Below are 10,112 nucleotides of genomic sequence, written 5' to 3'. Positions count from 1 at the left end.
TAGTTAAATGTCAGTATTGAAACCTAATCTCTAGCTGCCATCTTGTAGATGTGAACGAATGTTCACCAAGCATCTATTTTGTATTTTGTTGCATTGTACACTGCAACTAATAAGCCAAGGAATCGACATACATTAGGCATGTGTACTGTTTCTAAAATCCACAAAACTAAGAATGATAAATTATCAATATAGCTTAGTATTTGCTAATTTTACTACACCCTTTTGTTATGTATATGTAGGGAAGTCATAGGGATTATAAATTCAATTTCAGTAAAGTTTTAAAACCATATATTTTGTGATAAAGTGCCTTTAACTTAAGATGGCCAAAGCACTGATATCATCTATTTGCTGTGGAGAATTATGAGTTTTATTTTTCTGATATTAAAAGTTAATAAAGACTTGTTTCCATTAAATTTTTTTTTGATATTTTAGATCATCTTAGCCAAAATGCTTGGTGAATGACCTGTTTTTATTGGGTTGGGGTTGCCCCTTGATCATTTAGTAATAATAACATGCCAAATAGCTGAACCTAAGGTGTCCAGAGAGCCCTGTGTTAGGAAACTGATCAGAATGGAGGCCAGCGAAGTGCGAAGGGCACCTCATGCTCTGGCCTCTTGGCTGTGTGTGGCAGAGTTTTCTACATGGTCTTTGGGTTGTTTCCTGAGAACAGCAGATTGGCCTGAAACTCTAAGAAGTTCTGTTATATATTAGTTATTTTCATTTTTGAGGCTGTAGAGACTTAGTTTTCAGAATTTTGTATTATATTCCTTGTAGGAATTAGTGAATCTATTTCTAGCATGAGAACATAGAGTCATCTAAATGGCTACTCAGATATGGCACATTTGTCTTGCTGACCTGGCCCCAGGACGGAGGCTCCCTGTCTGTCAGGTTAAACAAAAGGTGCTTAAATTCTCATTGTATTCAGCCAGTTGATTCTCATTGCTATAAAAGCAATTAGTTAGACTGGAATTTCTGAACTCATTGTAAAAACTTTTGACAATCATGCATTAATAATACAGATTTTAGATTGAAATGTTTACATGCATTGCAAGCGTATATACCATTGTTGTCAATTCAGGTATTGGCTGGATAAACTCTGTGGTGCTGGATTATTCTGTTTGTGGAGACTCAAGATTCTATAGTAAATAAAAACTGTTTTTTTTCACAACAATAAAATATGAGCTTCTGACTTACTGAGAACTCAGATATGGAAGCATGTGGGAACAGTATGTAAATGCCAAGCAAGCTGTTTATACTGGGATACTCTCCTGCATAATAATCATAATCCACTCCTAGCAGAAACCTTTTGAATTTAAAACACTGTTACTTTAAAGCAAAACAGAAAAACCACTTGCTGATTATTTGTGTGAAAGCTTAAAAATGTTTACATTTTTTGTAAATTAGGGATTTGTATAAGTTTAACACTATCCAGGAAGATCTTTTTAACTATTTTATTGTATTTTGGTAAACTGTTCTGGGAAAATGATGGGGGAAATCCTGAAATTTGCTTTTACAGATTCCTGTTCTATTAAAGTAGAAGTATGCAGCCATTTTGTCAAAGAGAAATTTGTACTGAGACTTGTGGAGAACGTGAATATTACTTTATGATTTCATTAAGTTCATGTTAGACACGCAGAAATTCTATGTAAATTATGTATGTTACTTAAAATGTAATGAAAGGTTGTTATTTTTATTTATTTGGATGGTTAAATCCAATATTTTTGGCTCAACAATATAAAGTACGTGTTTGCTTATGAATATATTATACAACTTTCTTATCAAAAATCCTAATGTTTTTCATTTAGCCTCACCTCACAAACTACACTTACTACTTACTACACTTACTACTTACTCTGTTAAAGTAAATAACACACCCTGAGGTACTCAAAATAAGGAGGATAGTCATTCAGGTGTACTTTTTATGTCTTCCTTTTAAACCTGGGATTCAATCATTTATTCAGGATAATATTGCAGAGAGAAACTTATCAATGTGAAGTCTGATGATGCTACAAACAATGATACAAGATCAAAGACTTGTTGAGTGAGAACTGGGATTCTTTGATCTCTAGGCCATGTCTCTTGTACCACATTATGTTACTTCCTGGTTTCAGTTCCCTGGTTGGCTTTTGCTGTAAATTTGGAATATTTCTGACAATCACACAAGAATCTAGATGTCTCCTCTCCTTTTCTGTTTCCCACTGACATTTCACTTCTACCTTTTAATTTACAGATGATCAAATTGTTATTGTGGGTGGGTCTAGTCTCAAAGAAATCATATATAGCTCATGAAGGGCTAGGATACCTAAGGTAGTTAGAACCAGTAAAAATATCACCTCTATCTTTACCTCCTTTCTCTTCAACGTAGGGATCACTTCAATTAATCGTGCAGCACTGATCATATACAAAGTTATCACCCTAAGCACAAAATGATGATGATTTTTTTTGTGGTTTTCTTGAATAGGTTGCAATAGTTTTCTACAAGACAGCTCATCTTAATATTTATTGATAAACTTTTAATGATAACTTCACAGTTTTGGAAAACAATTTTTAAAAAAATGATACCTTTCTTCATTTAATATCTAAGAAATATATACACAAATATCTAAGGAACAAGTACTATATACAAGTGAAATTTGGAGATAGACATGGATATAAAAATTCAGTATTTTAGCTGTGAATTTACTTAAACTTTGTTTGAGTTTTAACTCCCTTATACATAAAAGGGTTCTAGGAATTACCTGACAAACAAAACTTATACTCCATTCAGCATCCCCTCTGGATTCTGCCTTGTTGACTAAATCTTGGTATTTCAGCCTTTTGTCTTAGCGCTAACACGATTTTAGTTTAGACCAATCTGAACAACTGCATTCTCTTTGCTACAGACTGGTTAAAGAACAGTCATGTGACATAATTCTGACCAAAGAACTTTAAGAGGATATCAATAGGAGGCCTACAGAAAAAAATAATTACTTCTTGATGAAAAAAATCTGTTAGGAGATATTATTTTTTGTAAATCTGTATTCATCTAAGTAAAGCAATATTTCCTAGAACTGTAGCAGCTGTACTGAGGCTATGATCAAACCTATGCAAAGGGGACAAGCTAGCAGATTAGAGATCAAAGTATGGAAAATGGGAGAGGTCTGGTTCATTATGCATTGCTAAACTGCTTAATTTTTCAGCATTAGAAGTGTTCTATCTTTTGTATCTTTCAGGTTGTTTTGCTTTGTTCTGGTATAAGAGAGTGAACATTGATAATATTCACACTGAGCTACAGCTAGAATCCTTTTTACTCCTTTATTTTTACTCAGGGTATTATTATAGGCAGCTAAGTTAGATAGAAATCAATATACAGTCAGAGAGGGACTAGGCCCTCAATGAAACCTGCACAAAAATATAGAGAAGTTAGAATTGTGAGGAGCGGTGAATCTAAGAGAAACAGGCCTCAGGATGGAAAAAAAAAACAACAGGCCTGCAAGCCTCCCTGGAGATAAACAGCAGCTGGAGATTATACTGTAATTAGCACCCTCTGGTCCAGTGAGCCCAGGCAGGCATCAGACACATAGGTGGGGACCAGAACACCTGCACTCATACTCCCCTCCCTTTCCAAGAATTCCTTTGATATTTCCATGAGCTCTGCTCTTGCTACACAACTCCTTTCCTTATTGGCTCAATATTATGTAAGCCGCTATACTTGTCATCCTATAGGAAGATCATTGTTTGACCCACGTTGTACCCATGTTGTGACCTTGCTGTATAAATTACCCCTGACAAAGGGCCTCAGTGGCCGCCCATTCAGGATCCTTTGTTTCTCTTGGAACTTTATCGTAATAAAACTTTCCTACTCTTAACCTCCTTTGTCCCTTGAAATTCATTCTTTGTTATTCGGAGGACACAAACTCTGAACATCTGACATCTACCAGGTCAGGAGTTACTATATGTCTTTTCTATATCAGTATTGCTAAGTCACTAAATTACCCAGGCTGGGCTGGAATTTGTGAACTTCTTGCCTCAGATTCTCAGGCTAAGGCATTCCAGGCATGCACCATTATGCACGGCCTATTTCTTGTGCTTTGAAATAGTAAATTCCTTCATGACTCTCTATTACTTGTATCTTACATGTTTGTAAATATTATACATACTTCATTCTTAAAATTACAGCAAGGATTAAATAAGGAGTACATATGTAAACTACTGGCACATAATGTTCAGCAACTATTTCCATATTTGTAATATATTCCCTTACATTTAAGCACTGGATGAGATGTTACTCTTTTAGATGGTATTTTTTAGAAGAAACACAATCTAAATATAAACTGTTAAAATTGGCCTTTTAATTACATTTTTGGAATATTTTCTATGTACTTCACTGCTTTTTGAACAGATATTTTCTAAAATTCTTCACTGCTTACATGCGTATCTGCTTTGGAGATTAATTTCCTCTGGATAGATGATATCAGTTATAATTACTTTATTATTTAAATTAAAAAGGAAATGGCATACAATAATAAAAGAACACCATGTTCTCATAAACAGTAGCCTGCTATGTCTTATAGAAAACAGTTCTTATTTTCAGTGAATGTCTAGCAACTCCCTTCTATGTGCCACTTACAAACAAAGATATGTTCTGAGAAGTGATTTTGTCATTGTAGGAATATCACAGGGTATATTACATAAACTAATAAGGCCAGAACATCATTTGGCCGTATAATTTAATGGGACCACCACTGTATATGGAATGTATCATTGAGTAAAACATTCTCATATGGCTCGTAGAAATTGTCCCTACATATTAAAATATTTACACCTGCATACAGCTTCTTTCCCTCATAGGTTGGCAAAGGAATGACAGCCACATGCATTGCCAGAGATCAAATTTATAGCTAGTTTTCTGCAGCAGTTTCTCAGTCTGTCAATCATCTATTGTCTTTATTTTATGAAGTTTTAGTTATTCTTAAAGAAAATTGCCATTTAAAGAATAGCTACCACTTTTTCTTGAAAAATAAAATATCTCACAGTTTCATATGCTCTTAGCTGTATTACAAATATCCTACATTTCTTCTTCAAAGTGGTTCAAGCGATGGATGAACATCAGGAAGTGAATACTTTCTTCCAGGTTCTAAAAAAGCAACTGACTCAAATGGTAATTAACCTAGCTGCGCTTACCACTAGAAAATTTTGTATAAATACTTCATGCTAGTATTCAATTGTCATTTATTTAAGTTTAAAATTCTATATTAAACATCTTTTCATGTGTTTTAATCTAATCTAACATATCCTAAAATATCATTGACTTGTTTTCCATTGTTTAACTGGTTGCTCATATTTTTGTGTCATGAGTTCCCTTTTATAGTTTTAGAATGAGCAGTCAGCAGTCTATGAACATTGGGACTCTCCTAGTTGGAATAAAAATTATTTGATAAATTAGACATTTATTAGGGACATCTGTAAGTATTAAACATGAACTAGATTTTAACGTGAACACAAAAGAGTCAAACACTGGCAATAGACTTTTTGTCAAACTTCAACTTGTTTTCTTAATCCTGAGCTGGGAGTAGTTTAGGATAAATGAATGGTACCCTGGCTTTGTTTTCCCACATGAAGAAGGAATGATGAATGTTAAAGGAACATTTGCATGAAAAAAACATAAAGCAAGCTTGTAATTTATATGCACTTGGCAGGTGCAAACTGCTCTACCTGAGACTCTTAAAAATATACATATGAACAAATGTGTGTGTGTGTGTGTGTGTGTGTGTGTGTGTGTGTGTTTGTGTGGACATTGGAAATAATTTTGCCTTAAGAACTAGCTGTTGGAAAAGAATTAGATCTCTTTTTCAGAAAAGTGTTTCCCTCACTAATGAAAACGATATTGCCTAAATGGATAAACAGAGTAATAGTTGGGATAAAACTTTGGATTTAAGGGGAAGCCAAATTTCCCTTCTCTTCCTACAAATTTAACTAAATAGAGAAGTTTTCTTATATCACTTTACTTATATTTTTGAATTAATGATGTCTAATCCCTGATTCTTTTTATAATAATCTTCTCCATATGCCAATTGTCTCTAAACTCTCCACAGGAGCAAAATCTCACAGCACATAGAATTTAAATACCATCATGTTAGAATTTCTACCACTTCAGACAATAGATTACTCTTCATAGAAATGTGTGTTAAACTTTAATGTCCATGGGAATCACTCCAGGATCTTATTAAAATGCACAGTATGTGTAAATAGGTCTGGGATGCAGTCTGAATGTCTGCATTTCCAAAAGCTTCCAAATGACATCCATCCTGCTGCTCTTAGACCGTGTACTGAGTAGCAGTGCTTTCAACAGCAGCTGAGTGAGGCTCGGGTACCTTAAAGGCTTACTTGTCCCTCAAATCTTCTCAGCTGTAACTGTAGGAATAGTTTTTGTAGGCTAAGCTTTTTGCCTCAGGACATTGCCCTGATAAGAAGGAATTTAATGGATTCTACCATAGTTTGCATGATTAATGCTAAAATCAACTCTACTGCCATCTAGTTTAATTTTGTGATCTGGTCTTATGTTCTGACTAGGCTCCTAGTATGTACCTGTTTTCAAAACACTAGATCTCTAGATGCCTGTGTTGTTCTCATTTTACTCTCTCATTTCATAACCAGCCTGCTCGTTCTCCTCATTTCACTCTCTAATTTCATAACCTGCTGGTTTGGAAGGCCTAAAATCATAAAATGGATAGCAGCTCACCTACCTGCCTCTCATCTGGACTCAGCAGACTGCCTTTTGCCAGAACCTAAGTCACCTGCAGGAACTTGGCATACTACCATTGGCAGGACATCCTAAATCCTGATTGCCCAGCCAGACAAAATTGACCTAGCACCTGTCACTGTGTTTCATAGAATCCAACTCTTCATGGCCCCTGGCTTATGCTGCCCCATGTCACCTGTATAGTTAGTTATGTCTCCATGTGTGTCGCCTTCCTATGGGCACTTAGCCCATTGTGTGTTGGTCAGAATCTACTGGAGTCTATTTCCATTCTACAGGTCTAAGGATAGTTTGACATACATGCTCATTTCTCGAACCTTGAGCTTATGCTGAGAAATTTGTTTCAACAAAGAGTTTTTGTTGTTTATTGTTATATGTTTGAATATATTAGTAAATAGAATATTTTCAAATGAAAATTTTGTTTGATAAATTTTCTTTGCCAAAACATTTTATAAAAGTATATCTTTTTATCTTCTTACTACAGTGTGACATGGTATTTAAAAATAAAACTATTTAGACTAAATGATTTAAAACTAGGCAAATATTAGATATGTACCTAACTCATATATATCAAAGATAATTAAGCATCTGGAAAACTTCTCTTAATTGTATATTAGATATGTTTCTGTGGCTTCTGGTTTGGAAGTGCTTGGATATACATGATAGACCTTGGGAAAGTTTCATCAGTAACCAGAAGGATTTTAAGATTCTCATAGTTCAGCACTAGTAGTTTTATCAATTATGTTTTATAGGTGACCTTCATAAACCAAAATGGAGAGAGGTTCATCCTCTCAGCATGAAATTATTAAGCATCTAAAGCAAAAGCTCAAAACTCATCAAGGACTGTATATGTGATTCATGTTTCTTTCTTCCATAAGTGTTGAGCAGATAATAGATGTACACAGGCTAAAAAAAGAAAACCAATCTTCATTATATGTCTATTCTGATCCATAGAAAACTGATAAACTTCTATTATTAGTGGTCATCTAATGTTGACCTGATGAAATTTACTTCTTCTGGAATTTTATAAAGTCATGAAAAGATGATAGACCTTCCAAAATAATCCAATCATTTAAATTCTTTATAGCAAATTATTATTATTCTCATCTCACAAAGGATTATATGGAGACAGAGAAGATAAATAACTTTTGCAGGATTGCACAACTATCCAGTTATGGTACCTGTTATCATTTATTTGTTGGACTCCTATAAAAGATAAACTTTTAATTATAAGCTGTTTTAGAGTATTGGTTTTCCTTAGCTTTACCTACCTGGTGTACTTTTTTCCTTTTCTAATTTCCCAGGATGTATAGTAGGGTAGTTATTTTGGCTTATGATAGGCATGTGTTTCTTCTACAAGGTATTTTACAACCAACAGTGTAAGGAAAGATGGAAATGCCAATCCACAAGAAGATCAGGATCCATGTTATTTTTTTGTATTGGGAAAGAAATAATATGATGAAAAGGAAGTGAACATATTATATTTTTCTAACTATTTCTTTTCAGTTCATATATTCCAATAAAATAAAAATCAATAGATATTTTAAAACAAATCCAAATCTGCTTTTCAGAAATGTTAGTGATTTTCAATTTGCATTCCAGTATGGGAAGATAAATTATTCTTTATGTAATGAGGAAACACTTGAGCTTTATAATTGAGCTCTTAGTTTCCATTCTTCTGTGATAGGAAGGTAAATATTAAAGATTTAAATATATATAACTAAATTTTCCTTGATAGGTAAGCAATCACAATTAAAGGCATGATGAAATTGTTATGACTGGTGACTGGATGCATTGCATATGCTGGCTAGTATCTTTTATCTAGGCTTAGTAATTTTTTTTTTTTGTACTGGGGATTGCAGTCGGGTCCTTGCACTTGTGAGGCAGGTGCCAGAACCACTGAGCTGAATCCCCGGCCCATAGGCTTAGTAATTTTGAACCAAATTAGGCTAAAGTGATAAAAGAAGGTATATGAATAAAATATGCACAACAGAGTGGCTGTATCCATGATTTCATTCAAAAGGTTTAGGAGTTCTCTGCTTTCATGTCTAATATTACTCACAGTAACACTGTCTGCATGAAGTAGAACCCCTTCTTTTTCTTGTCAACAAGGGCTGCCATATCAAAGGCAGATGACTTGCAGGAACATTGAATAAATTGTCTTTCACTTACTGTGAGAGGAGTTGTTTTGGAAGGTCCACCATTGGTTCATGATTTGTTACAATTCCAGAAAAAGAGGCAAATTTAGCCAGGCCACCATCAGATGACCACTAATAATAGAAGTGCATGTGGTTTCTCCTCTTATATATAAAATAGAACCCTTTACAGATAGTAAATAATTAGGGAGAATGTATTTATGGTATTTTCTGGTTTATTTATTATTAGCAAATGGGGACATTTTGAATTACTGGAACTAATCCTATATGTTCCAAACAACAAAACTGAACCATGCGAGGGCTAAAGGTGTGACTCAGTGATACAGTGTTTATCTATCACATGCAAAGCTCTGGGTTTCATCCCCATCACTGAAAAATAAAAAGTGAAGAAGTAAAGAACATAATACATACTAATGATAAATCAAAAGCATTATACTCTCAAGTAGATACATGTAATTTCTCACAGAGAGATTAGCAAGCTGAAGGTGAAATAATGAATAATGTTTGGTGAAGGTAATAAAGCAATTCTCCATTTCTTTAAAGAAGTAATCATACACACACATTCTATATGACTACATATTAATTTACAACTCATTTTAAATATTTCAGTACATTGTTCTGAAGGTCTTTTTTACAATAGTTATGTTCCTGAACACTGTTGGACATAAAAGTACTGAAAGATATTTTTATCTTGTAAACGTAAGGGGAATAAAATGTTCTATACATTAAGGTAATCAAATCCAATGATCCTGGAGTTTTTGGGAGTAGACTTATCAAATTCACAAAGAAAACTCCTAGAACTAATGGTATTAGATTACCTTTGAATTCTCACCCCAACTTCGAATAGTCACTAATTCCTTTCTTTGCTCTTTTGGATTTTGCAAAGGGGTTTACCAAAGCCTGACTTGATATAATTATTGGCTCAAATTGTTAGATAGGTAGGCCAGATGGCTATGAGTTTCTAAAGTCTCAGTTACTTGTGGTAGTCTTCTGAGTTCGTCTATAGGGTTTGGGGATCAGCAATTTGAAAGGGCTACAAACTTGTAAAACAGTGTTATTCATGGGAGCAGAATGCTCATCGGCGTGACCCACCACCAAATACATTCATTATAGGCATTTCTATTCTGTACAATTTGCCGCACAGCACTAGTTTCAGGAGGAGGAAAAAGACAATAGCTTATAAAATGCTTTTGAATGCTTACAAAGAAGGAGAGTTC

This window comes from Heterocephalus glaber, unplaced genomic scaffold, assembly GCF_053883595.1.
Source record: "Heterocephalus glaber isolate CG9 unplaced genomic scaffold, H.glaber_assembly_v1.0 deba00001586, whole genome shotgun sequence".
NCBI lineage: Eukaryota > Metazoa > Chordata > Mammalia > Rodentia > Bathyergidae > Heterocephalus > Heterocephalus glaber.
This window is presented reverse-complemented; position numbering follows the sequence as displayed.